This window comes from Calypte anna, chromosome 4A, assembly GCF_003957555.1.
Source record: "Calypte anna isolate BGI_N300 chromosome 4A, bCalAnn1_v1.p, whole genome shotgun sequence".
NCBI lineage: Eukaryota > Metazoa > Chordata > Aves > Apodiformes > Trochilidae > Calypte > Calypte anna.
In genome coordinates this window covers 44438367-44453498 of record NC_044248.1, presented here as the reverse complement: position 1 = coordinate 44453498, position 15132 = coordinate 44438367, and positions in this window count along the sequence as shown.

Below are 15132 nucleotides of genomic sequence, written 5' to 3'. Positions count from 1 at the left end.
CACATTCTCTGAGTACAAAAGCACCCTGGACTGTCAGGGTATTGCTAAACTAATGCCCATCTGGCTCTTGAGGAGCCTGAGATGGTATTTGAAAATAACCACTGGGAATATTATTAGCTATTGATTGCTCCTTTACAGAAAGCAGTTTGCTTTCTGAAGGCACATACACACTGAATAAATATTTTTACTTGCTTAAGTGCAATTACAGTCCCTTTACAGGGTGGAAAGGTATTTTTTTGCCCACGTATGCCATGTGCACTAAGCCACAGTGTCCCCCCCTCCTCCTCATTATTTCTTTGAACTGAAACAGTAGCCTCTCAGCTAACAAGTATTACCACTTCGTTTCAAGACTCAAAATATTTATTCTATGAAGCCCTAACTTTCATGATTATCAGATAATTTCAGTTTTTATTTTTTAATCTTTTATAACTCAGAGTTACAATTAAAAACTGAAACACACAAAGCAAGGCACTGCTAAAGGATTACAAGCTCTAAAATATACAAAGAAGAAATCTTAGGATTTAGGTCACACTCCTACTGCTTAAGAGATTGTGTTTGGCAGTATAAATTGCCCTTTCCTTCCTGCAGTAATTCTTGTTCTTCTAACAGAAGCAGAATAGAATAAAATATCATGACAGCCCCTTTACACTGCTAGGAACATTAATTCGAGATCAGGCCTTGTTTTAGGACCATCTTTGGTTTCACCTCTTCAGTGCGTTTTGTTTACTGGAATGTTCCTGATAGTTCTGCACCAATTCCTGTCTCCTCTTCCATGGGATGCAATTTGACCATGAACACAGGCCACTGACATTTAAAGATCTTGCTCTCTCTCGTAACTTATTACTTCTGTGAACTAATACTCTATCTTCTCCATGAAGCAATGAATCCTTCACACTCCTGTAACAGTAAGAGCTTCAGTAATGCCTCTGACTGTTCCCTAGATTTTATAGTACCAGAATCCATCTTTTACTCCTGTTCACATCTGTCATCAATTGGTCACTGAAGCCCCCTTGGCCCATGTTGTCCCCAGAAGCTCCCTCCAAAGCAGTCCTTGCTAGTGCTGCAGGATAAAGAGCCCAGTAGCTGCTGCACAAGTAAATGCAAACACTTAAACATTGCTTTTATTTAGTTGGCTCAGAATAGCATAAACAGTCTGTAGGAACATATTTCAGGGTAAAGTTAGCAAAACCTTTAGGCAAACTAGAGCCAACAAAGGAGGAGCACAGCCAAGCATCTTTGAATATAGGGGGATAACACACTAGGCTAGGGCACCCAATACCCATTTTGTATTTCAGCCCTGTTCCCTACAAGACAGAGTGTGGGGAACAACGTTTGCTCTCTGCTCACCCATGCTGCTTGGGGCTGCTGAACTCAACTTTGGGCACCTCTGCTCTGTTCTCACATCAACAGAGGTTGTTTGGGGAGTGTAAGGTAGAGGGGACAGGTTCCTACTTTAACACAGGCAAAGGCAATTATCACACTGAGGGGAATAAAATGGAATATAATCCATTTCTCCTCCAGTATTTGGGAACAAAGGGATCAGGAACAAGAAAGAAGAGAAGATGCCACCCCCATTAATGCACAGCTCAAAGATACCTGTGAGCTGCACCTGGTTCTACAGAAGATAAACTAAACCTGCAATCTCTTCCAAGCATTATTAAGTCCCTGGGGATCTATTCCTTCTGTACTGTAAGTAGATATCAGTGGGAGGGAATGACTACTTCAGGACTAAATGTTTTTGTAGTATTATTTTGCAGTAATATTGCCAGGGCTGCATTGTTATTATTACTGAATTCTTCCTTTCCTCTGTTGAAATGTTCTTATGGGCAAGCTGTGACTTACTACCAGCATTTACAGAAGACAAAGGCAGAGGACACAGATATCCAGTAAACTTAACAAGCAGTAAAGGCTAGGAAGGAGAAACAAGATTTAAGGAATACAACAGCTAAGCTAGCAGAAAACAATACTGCTTTCTGTAGCAATTTAGGACCTCTCATAAAGGACTAAAGGAGTCCAATGGTGTGCAGCAATGGAGAAGGGTAGAAGAGTGAGACATCTCTAGCCCTGCAAATGGTCCCACCCAGCAGCAGGCTGGACTTTGTGTAGGCAGGGCCAGCAGACGCACAGAGCCCTTCCCTCAGGGAAGCCAATACCCAAGAGGCAGACACCACGCAGGCAGGCACCTGGGAGCTGGCACTGCTAACATGGGATGAAGAGTGTCCATCATCTTCCTGGCCCTAGTTCTGCTCCACAGGTCCAAGCAGAGAAAGGGGAGAGACACAGCTCCAGTCATTCCTAATTAAATTGCCCCTGGGAGGGAAGTGGCTATTCAGCCAACAGGACAGGTGAGGAGCAGAGACCAGACATGGGAGCTTGCTGCCCATCAAGCTGTCAGTCCATGGCAGAGCTGAGTGAGTCCATGGTCCATCTGCCATGTCACGGATAATTACAGTTGCATCCAAATGCCTTCAAGTTACCCACTTGAGCAGAAAGCAAGCAGGTTATTTCATCAGTGAGATCACTCTGTAAAGCCTCCAGCTCCATTTGTGCAAAGCTTCATAGTGTGAACAGGGTGGTATAGACCTACTGAGACCTTTTGAAAAGACAGTGTGGGAAGGCATAGCAGTGATGTGGGTTTCAACAAGCCCACCCAGAAACCCTTTATAATAGATGAAGCCTGCTCTGCTTATTAAAAGCTAAGTCAGACACAGATATATAGGACTTGAAATCCAACACCTGTACTGCAATGTAAAACAAAGAGCAGAAAATTCCTATTTAGCTTCAAGTTTGTCACTGAAAAGTTGAGTGACCTTGAAAAAGTCACACAGGAGAGGAGAGTCAGCCTGCTATAATGGGACCTTGATCTTGACTGGGATTTCTGATGGACCAATAATCCCAATAATAAACATTCCAGAGATGGAACTACCTAGAGTCATCCTCAGGCCCTTTTTGCATTGCCTATGTCTATATTCTAACTTAGGCACACACACATTAACTGTAGGTGAAGGCATCAGAAGCTGCACATCTGAAAAGTCACCTCATAGAATGCAAGAAGCCAAAATACAGAAGCTGGTAGAATGCTTTAGCTATAAATCTGCATGGTAAAAACTGGTGTCTCTTTCCTCCAGTCCATTAAAATTGGCTTTTATCTACATACTGAGAAACCCTACTCCATATACAGTCTGAGGTAGAACGTCCACGGTAGGCATTTGAGCCTCTGGGGGCATTGGTAACTGAAATAATTAGCATTTATCCAGCAGAGACTGAGAAAAGTCACCTTCCAACTACAAGGAGTTGCTTCTCACACAAGTCAAGTGAGGCACATAATCTCGTTGTTGTTCATTAAGTTTCTATTAATGATAACATTTCTGATTTCAATATTTAATACACCTCAGAGATCACAGTGCATAATTTAATGAACAAGCAGATAATTTGCTGATCAAGGTATGTGTTTCACAGTAAGGCAAACTGTTGCACACTTTGCTGATTAACTGAGTCACACACACACAAACCATGCCTCTCTTCTACCAGTGAAGAATTGCTCTCTGGAGCTAGTTCCTCATGGTGAAGAGCTAAACCCTGTACATCTCTGCTCTTTACGTCCAGTAAACATGCTTTATCATCCCTACAGGAGCTTTTTTCATATCCTGATGCACTGTTTTCTTGCACAAGAATCATTTCAGGATACCCCTGGCAAGAGTGAAGTAGCCCATGTGCTGAGTGAGGTTGCTTTGCCACGTGGCTCTCAGTCTTACCTCTCTTTTGGTTGTCCATGTATCTGCAACCAGGCCCACTCCTACCCTGATGCTGTATGCATGGAGAGCAGATTTCTGAGCAGGAACCATCTTTTGGGGGTTTCTACACTTCATGCCAAGCAAGAAGACAGCTGAATGAATGATAGGTACAAATTACTTTTTAGTTGGTATGCTCAGGGCTTAGGGGAAATAGAGACATTGCTGTGAAATTCTACTAGGACAGAATTTCAGTCTATACCCAGTAGGGATTTTTTTTTTTCATTCAGCAAATCAGAAGTCTCACTTTGCTCCAGGGAGCTGCAAGACCCAGGTGCCAACACCTCACAATGATTCAGAAAGCAGAAGACTCATTTTTCATCTTCCTGCTCTGTTAATTCATGTCCTTTTTTTCTAAGGATTTAATCATCGCAAGCAAAGAAAAAGGCACCTTAGTCACTGGGCAAGTGCCCCTAACCACCCAGTGAAACACAAGGGAAGGAAGCAGGCTGGAGCAGAAACTCCAGCTACAGCCCAGTGGCATTTCTATAGATCTCACTAATTGTATTTGGGCTATATATCTTGCAGTAGCTGCTGATCTGGGTCATAAACATCCAAATCAGTTTTATTTATACAGTAAATATTGGGTGGAATATCAGCAAACTCTCTGGAACCCCAAATAAAAGGTTAAAATATTCCTGGAAACAGCATCACTCACTTGAAAAACCAGGACCAGACACCACAGGGCTTATGCTGAAACCATCCTGCAACCTTTTATCCTAACACTGCCCATTCACATGCAGCTATAACCCCGTGAACCACTCAAAAAATGTGCCTCCAAGTCTGAATTTGTCAAGATTTCTCAAGACCTCTATATGCCTGAGATCCCAAAAGGTACCAGCAACTTGAAGAGGCTTTTATATTTCCTCTCTGTCTTGAAGCTCAAATTGCTGGTAATATACTGGCTCAGCCAATCACACTGGAGGACATTGAGCAAGTTATTAATGATCTTAAACAGCAAATGGCTCTGGGCTAGAAGAACTCCCAGTGGGGGGCCACTCCAAGTACAGCAAAAGCCAAACTTTTTGTAATGGCTTCACAAACTTTATTTTCACTCTTTCACTGCCGATTTCAACCCCCACTCCCCTCCATCTCTCTCTAGAGTCAACACTCTTCTCTCCTGAGGAGAGCTTTAACTGAATGTTCTCCACCACAGGCCTTGTTTTTCATTTATGTGCAGCTTTAACTTACTCCCTCATGAAGCCAAGGGAAGGCAGTCTGTGGCCAGGAGCTGAGAGGAGTCCTGGGCCATGTGGCACATATAAGAATAAAAGGGGGGTGAGGGGAAGAACAGAAATCCAATTTCAAAACCAGCAGCCAGGTTTTCAAAAAGCTCAACCTAGGGTATTTCCTTTGGCTGCCATCCTATTTTGTTGTTGGGCTAGGGCATGATCTGCTTAATTGCTGATGCTAATGGTGCTGGGAAGCAGGGCCTGGCATGTTACAAACTCAGCCCCTCTCAGAGAGTGTGTGAGCCTCTCCTCCTTTCTTCTCCCTATCAGTGACTCCTGAGGACTTTGCTGTGCCATGGCACCACTTTGATACCAGACAGGGTATGTTCTTGTGCTTTCTGGTCATTCCTAGGGGAACCAAATCCTCCCTGGCTAAGGATTGTTCCAACTGCTCAGGGTCAGGAGTTTGCCTGATACCAGCAGCACATTAACACAAAAGTTCATTTTTCTCAAGTAAGACTACAGGTAAGGCTCCTACCTGGGGATCTCCCCGTACACTTTGATGCTTATTATATACATGGGTCACAACACCCAGATGCAGTTGCAACACAAGGAAAGGTGCCTGGGCCAACACCTGCCTTACACCACAGGACAGGAGAAACACAGTAACACAAAGCTACAGGTGAAGGCAAGGCTTGCTAGAGGACTCCAGACACACATAGGGGTTTCTAACCTGCAAACCCAGACAGACTAGAAAGTCCATAGAACCCTCTCTCTTAACTGAGGTAGCTGAGTTGTCTGCACTCAACCATTATAAGAGTAGAGCCAACAATCCTTACCTACTTTAGGGGCAGTGAAGGGGTTGTGATAAGCCCACCTAGACTTCAGAGCAATACATCTCCTGCCAGAGTCCTTCCTCGTTGTCTGTAATGCATCCCAAGGAAGATTTCCCCCAATGCCCTTCAAAAATTGTGGGAGGTACCTGTAACTACAGCTCAGCTTCCTCTGTCTTCTGCAGGTTGAGGGTTATTCCAGCCAGGTAAATCCTGTGACCAGAGGTGCTGAATCCCTTCCACTGCACAGAGAGGTTTTCTGCAGCAACTCACACAGAAATGTCCAACTTTGCCAATGCTTTTATCTCTTGTGCAACCAAAACAATCTCTCTCATTCACTGCTGGCGACTCTACATCTCTTCTATTCCAGTTTGCAAAAGTGACTGGTCCACTATGGCAATCAAGCTCTCAAATCCAAAGGCCAGACCCATCCAAATACCTACTTCCCACTCACTCAGCAAAACTCCTGCAGAAGGAGGGCACTGAAATGCAGCAATAAAACCACCTCTCGTTATAAGCCACACCTCCCTCCAGCTGTGCCAGTTTAAGTTCAATGTTTTGCAGGTGTCTGTAAGGCAGACTTTAAGCTATGCTCCAGAGCTCTTAAGGTCAGAGATTTTAGGCTTTGAAACCTTAAGCACAAAAAGTGCACTTCACAACAGGTCCTGTGGGTGTTCTAAGGAGCAACAAATGCTTTTAAGTGCTCTTAAGAGAGAAGATGAGAATGAAACTGAGGGGAGAAAAAGCTAATCATGCTGCAAGTTGCTGCTCTCATCTCCCAGCAACTTCCAAGGCAGCAAGAACCCAGGCAGCCAGCAACAGCTGCCTCCCTATTAAACTCAACAATTTACAGGTGCTCAGAGGGAGCACTTGCCTGCAATTAGCCAAGCAAATTCACTTTCTTCAAGATGGAGGTTTCACCTCTTGGCTGCACTCTGATGATTCCATGGAGTACTGCCAAGTTACCCCAGCCAGGGCTCTGGCTTGCAGATGCTGAGGAAGCTGGGAAAGTCTTGCTCTGTGGCATCATCTTGAAAACATGGGGGCAACATAAAGTACAGTGCTGCCTTCTCACTCTGCAAGTGCTCTCTGCCTAAGGAGGCTGATTGTACAGTCCATCAGGCCTAGAGTAAAACGAAGAGATAGAATTCCATCCCATGTAGGCCTGTTCAGTAGGATTAATCTAGCCTGCCCTTGTGACAGGGATGGGAAAGACAGGGCAGCAGATTTAGTGCAAGTAGCAAAGCTCCAACACTTGCTTCAAAGACCAGAGTGGGCAAAATACCTTGATGACCACTGAAACAGGTCATTAGAAATGGTCTGAGGATATAGAGCACCATGGACCTGCCTAGGAGCTGTGTCACTCAAGCTAGATGCTGTGTGTGCATACAGGAGCCCTGGCCAGGAAAAAAGAAAGCCAGGATGACTGTTTTCAGTGTGGAATAAATAAATGAATACTTTGTCACATGATGTCTCTTCTTGTGCTATTCTTTCTTTTCCAGTTTATCTCATTAATTGCAAATTAGGGAGTTTCTCTGGCAGTTTAAAAGGTGTACTCTCATGCATATAAAGGAAATAAACAAGGTATTTTGCTTCAGATCTCAGCTGCAGTCAATTTATTCTCTGAACCTCTTGACTTAAAAAACCATAAGACTTTGGTCTCTTTGCTTGTATCAAAGTCACACACAAATTGAAACAGACACTGCTCACATTCTCTCAAATTCAGTAACACTGCTTCTCTCATTTTGCAATGACCTGAAAATACTTCTGTATTTTCTTTGTTTCTATCTGCTTCTTTATTCTCATTCTCCAATTAAACAGCAGCAAAATTCAAAGAACCTTCTAATTGGGGATAATCCAAAATGAAAGCTAGCAAGAAGGCTGGAATCAAAGAGTTTTATAGCATACCTTTACTTACCCCAGACAGTCCCCTGATAGCATCTCAGAGATGATGGCTTTTCTCCATAAAAGCCAGGGTCATTCTAGCTATACAGGAATATAAAACCACAAAACACATCACAAAATAAAAAGGTGATGTAGTGTAATCCTTGGCTACTGCAAATTAGCTTCCTACTCTATGGTGTATGCTCTGTGATGATGTTCCCAGTGCTTAGAAATGTCCTTTTCCTCAGCCTGGGGTTGAGCAAGAACCATGCCCAAGAGCAAGATCAGAGGCAGTGATGTTAAAAACTCCTTGCTAAATCAATGTTGTATTTAACATGATCATTAGAAAAAATATCTCCAAGACTTTGGGCTATATTACAACTTTAAAACAGCCTGGCTTGTCAGCACTTAGGGGGCTGGCTATGATGCTGCTTTGAAGCTCTTGTTAGTCCCTTTAGAAGAAGCCTGGTTCTTGGACTTGGTATGCTGTGCAGTGGTGATTGCCTGAAGGTACAGTGTGTACCAAGAGCAAAGAACTCTCTGAAGCCATCAGGTAAGAGAAGAACAGCAGAGCCCACCACCTATTTATTGGGTGTCAAAATTAAGACTTTCATCTCCCTAGGCTCTGCTGTACTTAACAGAAGGCAGTCACCCCAAAGCATGAGTATGGCCCTCTTGGGATGCTTAAATCCTACAAACATGGTGATGGATAAAGAGCTTATGCATGTGCCTTCATGAGATGCCTGAAGTTACTGGATGGATCCAGACTAGGTGCCTAGGAACTCTTAAATTTAGCAATAATGCTGCCTGACTACATGACTGTGGAATAACAGGAGTGCAAGAAAGAGTGAAGATTTTTCCCCTTCCTGGTATGATTTGTGCAAAGAATTCTGGACCCCATTAGTCATGACAAGCAGTCACATAGTGCAAGAAAACTGCCATGTGCCCCAATTGTATTAGGATATGATTGTCCATCATATTTGAAAAGTCATGGCAGGTTGGTGAAGTTCCTCCTGACTGGAAAAGGGAAAGCCAATGTGTCCCAACAAAAAGGAAGGCAGGCATGAGTGCCAGGAGGCCTGAGTGATGAGCAAGGGACTCCTGGACACGTTAGGGGTGAAAACAAAGTTTACAGAGGATGGAAGGAAGGACAGATGCCCTGGAGGAAGTACAGAGAAGTAAGAAATCAGGTTAGGAAAGCAAAAGCACAGAGAGACTTGGATCTGGCAAGGGGGGGTTAAGGGTAACAAGAAAAATTTGTATAGGTACATCACTAATAAGAGGAAGACCAGGGAAAATGTGGGCTCACTCCATCAGGAAACAGGAGAGTTGGTCACCCAAAGTGTAGAGAAGGCCAAGGTACTCAGTGACTACTTAGCCTGTGTCTTCACCAGCAAGGACTTTGGTCACACCCCCCATATTACAGAAGGAACTGGGAAAAGGAAGATCCCTCCACTGTAGAGGAAGAGCAGGTTCAAGACCACCTAAAGAACCTGAAGGTGAACAAGTCCATGGAACCTGCTGGGATTCACCAACAGCTCCTGAAAGAAGATTGGATTGGTTGAAACTAAGATGCTAAGGTCCCTTCCAAGCCTGGCCATTCTATGATTCTATGGAATTCAAAACTCAGATGACTGTTTCTCACACCATAACTCTTAACCAAGCGGTAATCCCACAACTTCACCTTCTTATTTTCATTCTAGCTGCTTCTTATTGACATAATCCCTTGCAAATAAATTTGCATTATGACACACCAGTTCATCCCTACACTCAGCCTTAGGCCTCCTGAGCTATCAACAGAAAGATAAGATCCATCAAGAGATGTGAATGTAGTTTTAGTAACCCAAGAAACAAGCTTTTACCAACTGGGGATAATTCCCTTAGCAGATTATGCCTGATGCATTGTATTCTGCTGTCTACAAGTGCTTTTCTGGGATCAATTAGAAGCAGCATGAGGGGAAAGAAAATAATCCTTACTGAGAAATTTCACCATTGGAAGGATTTATAAGCTGTAAATCAGTGAGGCTGCTAAAAAGTGGGGTAGGCTGAAAGGAGGGCAGCAACTCACACCATCTGAAAAGGCATTCTCCTGAACTCAACCAGGCACTGCAGTTCATCCCCGTGCACTCAGTTCATGAGATGATTGATGTGCAAATAGCAGAGAGCCAGGAGAGGGTGCTCAACAATAACTAGAAGAGGTCCTTTACACTGACAAATCCCTGGCAACCCTGATGGCTGCACACAACCACTTACAGGAAACTGTTAGAACCAACATGAAGAACAGAGGATTTCTTAATTCATATCTCAAAATTAAAAGGGGATTTTAACCTAGCTCTTTAAAAAACATTTTTGAATACAGGGAAGCACAAGGTTAAGATGTTTAAATATGCGAATCTGCCTGCCAGACTCTAGGCACAGTTAAAATTTTACCCAAATCCTACCAGCCATGAGTATGAAGGTCTCCAGTCAGTCCACAGAAAACACCAAACATGGGGATCTTAAGGAATCTGAATTAGTTGGATCAATGCTTAACTCATTTACAAAATAGTATGTCTTAGCGTCCCAAAGTAGTGAAACACTCAGGGATTTTGGTCAAGCAAAGCATTTCACCACTTTTTTTCACCAAGTTTGCATAAATTGTACTAGTTGGGCATGAACTGGAATACCTCTGTGAATGTATTGATTAAATGCAAGGCAGGGCTTTTTCATGAACTCTGCTGTCACAGCCACCTAAATTGGAAAACGTGGAAATTCAGGCACTCTGGACTGAATAAATGACTATAATCTGGATTTTAATGGCATAGGAATCAAGAGTTGACTCTATTTGCTGATTCTTTAGAGTTGTTTTTCCACATTGTGTCTTCCTGAGCCTCCTACTGTTTATAAAATTGAAAAATCAAGCTGCTCTGAATGTCCAATGCCTTCACTATGATTGAATCTCTCTTCCTGTGCATGTGATTGACAACAACAGAACAGGTTTTCCTTAGCAAAACAAACACTCACTTCGCCTTCATTTTATCTGCCCTTGCTTGGGATCATTCAGCCCCTGAAAAGAATGCCACTGGGACTGACCTTCTTGTTGATAGCCTCCTAATAACTCAGGCAGATACTAAAACCACTTCTGCCATAACAGCTGCTGGAGGAGTTTCATACACAATGCTTGTAAGATATCCTCCTATAGCTCTCAAAACCAGAAAACCATCTCTTGAACCCACTTGGCAAAGACCCTGGAGAAGGTAAAAGATCCTTGTTCACATTGTTTCTAGAGGGGAAAACATCCACATTGGCATTTTTCACACCAGTCTGAAGACCCTGTAACTTTTTAGCCTTCTCTGACATTACCACTACTTTATCCCCATGTGAGGAGCAGGGCAGACAGACCACACTATGTATTTTGGCATTACAAATCTTGCTACAGAATGTAACATATTATTATTTTTAACTAGACTACTAGATCTGGTTTATCAATGAGTTGCAGACCCCAAGGCAGGAGGGACCAAGGGCACCCATTTCTTTCTCTTAAGAGACCCAGAAATTGCTTCACTCAATCTGCAATCAATGCTTGAGGGAAGTTGGAAAAGGTGGAGGAAATGTTAATGGCAAGGCTGGATTTCAGCATCTGTACTGGTTTTACTTTAAGTGCATTTTACTGAGCAAGATATTGTTATGGTATGAGAAAGTTCATGAGGTCTTAAAGCCATAAAGGTCATGGAAGTGAAAAGAGAGTGTAATTTTTGAGTTGTGGACAGTAAGCAGTCCAGCCTGTGAGCATGAAAAATACCAACAAGGAAAGGTGGTGGTAGTGGAAGAAAGGAAGGTTCAGGAGACAGAAACTCTGTAACACCAAGAACAAGCCCTGATCCAAGAAGAAATGGAAGATGTCTGCCCTGCTGGCCTGACCAGTAAAGACTGTTCCAATGTTTCAGTGGGGCAGTGAGTGGGTTAATCCTCAGCCTATTAGCAGATTCATTTTACTGGGTGCATCAGCCTATAAGTAATGCTTTATGTTTTTCATTTATGTGTGATCCTGTTTACAGCCTCTTTGTACACAGAAATGATCCAGAGAACAAAGGTTATGACACATGTAAGAAAGCCACATAAAAGTATAATGGGAAAGAAATAAAAATATGTTAGTCTAATTAATAGCACATTCTGGCTTTCTTCCTAATCATCAGATTTAATCAGATAACAGCTCTGTATTTTCTGCCTGGCATAATAGCAGATCAATAGTAGATGGGTAATTGGCCACCTGTTCTCAAAATCCCTGAAGATCATCTTAAAATACCCAGGTTAACAGATCCTTACCTGGCTGCTAATGTTGACAGCCACAGTTCTTTGATGCAGAGCTTTAATCGAATTAGATACTCCTGCAGTCACTGATTCATCATCCTGGTATTCGGCACTCAGCTGAAAAATCTGCAATATTCCCAGCCTTTCAGAGGTGGCCTGACTGGGAAGAAGATTCCAGAAGCTATTAAGGATACAAACAGCTTGGTACTGAATCACTTTTATGTGACTGCTGGAACACTAGCCTGAATTAAAGCTGTATTTATGTAAATCAGTGTGGTAATGGTCTTCTCTGTTCTCTGCCTCTTTTTTTCTTTTTTTTTTTTTAGGTATAGGAGGGATGGAGAGAAGAAGGGAAGAAAAGGAAGGGAAAGGTTGAAAAAGAATAGAAGCTGCAGTGACAGTGCTGTGAGTAATTTTGTGCTGCTACAAATCAGTGTTTAGCCACTAACTACAAGCTATGGAGATATATATATATATACATACACATATCCATGCTTATATATATATATATATATATAAAAGCAGCCTTAACAAAATAGCCCTATTCCATTCACAGAAGAGCAGCCTACGCCCAGGCTGTAGTGCTACCAATCCAATCATAAAAGCTTCCAACCTTAATACTAATGCTGAAGTCATTACTCAAAAGTGCTCCACTCTTCCTATTGTCTTCTGACTGTGTTTCTGGGGCAGCTTTCAGGTTGGGTCACCCCATGGTCAGGCCCTTCAAAGATGTCTCAAAGATAAAGTTGAGAGTGGCATTTTCTCTCCTTTTTGACTTAAGCTAAAAAAAAAATCTTAAAATTATTAAATTGTGGCTGCTCTTGCTTCTTATTCAAGGCCACATAGACTTCAGCAGTGTCCCCTGGGAACAATCAAATCCCAGCCACCAAGCTCCCCACTTAGAAATCTGAAAGCAGAAAGGATGGGCACTGAGCCATCTCCAAGTCTGGCCCACCACCAGCCACAGGGCTGTTTGAGGCAATATGATTCATAACAATAAACGTTTATAAAGTACTTCTCATTAAAAGGCTGGCACAAACTGATGGCAATACCTCTGTAATCTGGAACAAGACTGCAATGCTGGAAGCCTGCTAAGTGCCATGCAGAGGAACACACAGGCTTAGGGAGAAAAATTTCCATGGCCAGCTTCCCACAGTGAGACCCAGAGGTAGCTTGCAAGAAGCATGAGCCCTGGAAGGGGAGGTGCAGAATGATTTCTCTGAAGTCATGCCTAAAATCTGTCCCTTCTCTCCAGGCTTTTGTATAGAAATGAACAAAGCTTCAGCAGCAGTTAGACTCCCAAATCCCCCTGGTTTCAGCAGCTCCCCTGAGAATAAACAAGGAAGAAGCAATGTGGCACAGGCTCATGGAAATGCACTGGGAAGTGCCTGTCCCCTGTGGCATGCTTCAGCACTTTGCACTAAATAAAGTCATATTTCAACATCTTGATACAGACATAGTTACTCATTCCCACAGCATTTAGGGGGATATATATGCACATGAAAACCTTGAGTTCCTGAACTGCAAGGAACTTTATAGCTATCAAGTAGGGCACTATTATATACTGCATGCAATGCCAGGATACCAGAGTTTGAAGTCTTGCTACCAGTCTAATATATTGGCCCTTAATCTGGTTCCCCCATGAGGAACCCTACTATCATGTCCACATGTACTCAGACCTGTGCAGCTGCCTACATGTTCTTTTTAATTGGATTGAAGTTAATCACAGTAGGATCAATTTCAAGAGATGAAGGAAACAGTGATTTTTGGTGGAAAGCAGATGGTTTCTTCTAGATGGAATAAAGCTCAAAAAGCAACGTGAGGTGTTTAACTTTTCAGATTTACTGAGATTAAAAGATCAGGGATTTTGTAAATTAACTATAGTATATTTAATCACATTTATGCCATGTCAGTGAAAGAACCCTTTGGAAATTAGCTGTGTGGTTCTCAGAAAGAAGTGGTTTACTGAGATACCAGCATCTGATAACCATCAAACACGGTGAGAGGAGGTATGAGAACATACATCCAAAACTGGCAAAATTGTTCTCAAGCGAACAAAAGTTAAGCACTGCTGTTTTCATGAGAATCAGGAGCACTCTGCCTCTCCAAATGGCATAACGTGTCATTGTTAAAAATTAACCATAACAAATGGGCTGGCAGCTCAGCACTGACTGGTGATTTCAGCTGCATCCCTTTTTGTCCTCTAAACAGTTATTATAAAGGAGCCTGGTATCAAGTGCAGAGTAAGTACACAGCCTCTTTAAATTAGGCCTTAACAACTCAGCCTCATACAACCACATTTTAAAGTCTGAACTTAAAAGGTTACAACAAACTGGAAGAATAATTTCATTAATGAGCTGCTGTTCTTTTTCCATCTCTTACACATTCATGTAAAATACATTTGCCCATTCCTACGCTCAAACACACACAGACATCCTAATTTCTCCCCAAAGTCAGAGCTTGCTGAAGTGCCCTAATTTGTCTGTGACAGACACGGTAAGCAGGAAAGCAGCAAGTCTGCACTGAGGAGGGAAACTACATGAAGCTGAGTCAAGAACAGAGACAGCAGCTCTGTGGAGCAAGGAAATGGGAGACTGGGGAACCCATGAAAGGTAAAATCAGTGTGTACCTCAAATGCCCAAAAGGGGAAAGTTTTCCAAAAATGACAAGCAGGTATAAGAACCTAAAGTCTTCAACCATAAAAAAAAGGCACTCGCTCACTCTGTAGCCACTGACCTCCTGCATTTAGTGTCAAAAAGGCATTTTACTCCCATACAGAGTCAAAGAAAGAAAAAAAGGAAAGCTCCATCAATCATTCTGAAATCTTACCACAATAAAGCTCATTATCTAGGGTTGCACAACTTCTTTTCACAACATGTCTTTCAAGGCTGTGCACATGGGATTGCCATGTTCAGAACTGGTAAGAGCTTAGGCAAGACTAATGCAAAAGTTCAGACACAGACCCTGCGTTTTATTTTATAATTTTTCTTGGCACAGTTTCTCCCAAATCTGATCAATCAATTCATTTCTGTCCCCAGTTTCTCTTCTACCCCGAAGGCAAACCCCAAAAGTGTTAAGTTTTATAGCACCACATTTCTGCTCTGTTTCTAACAGCACTGAACAGCAATTATTCAGCAATATTTGCCCTTTGAAAAGAGGATC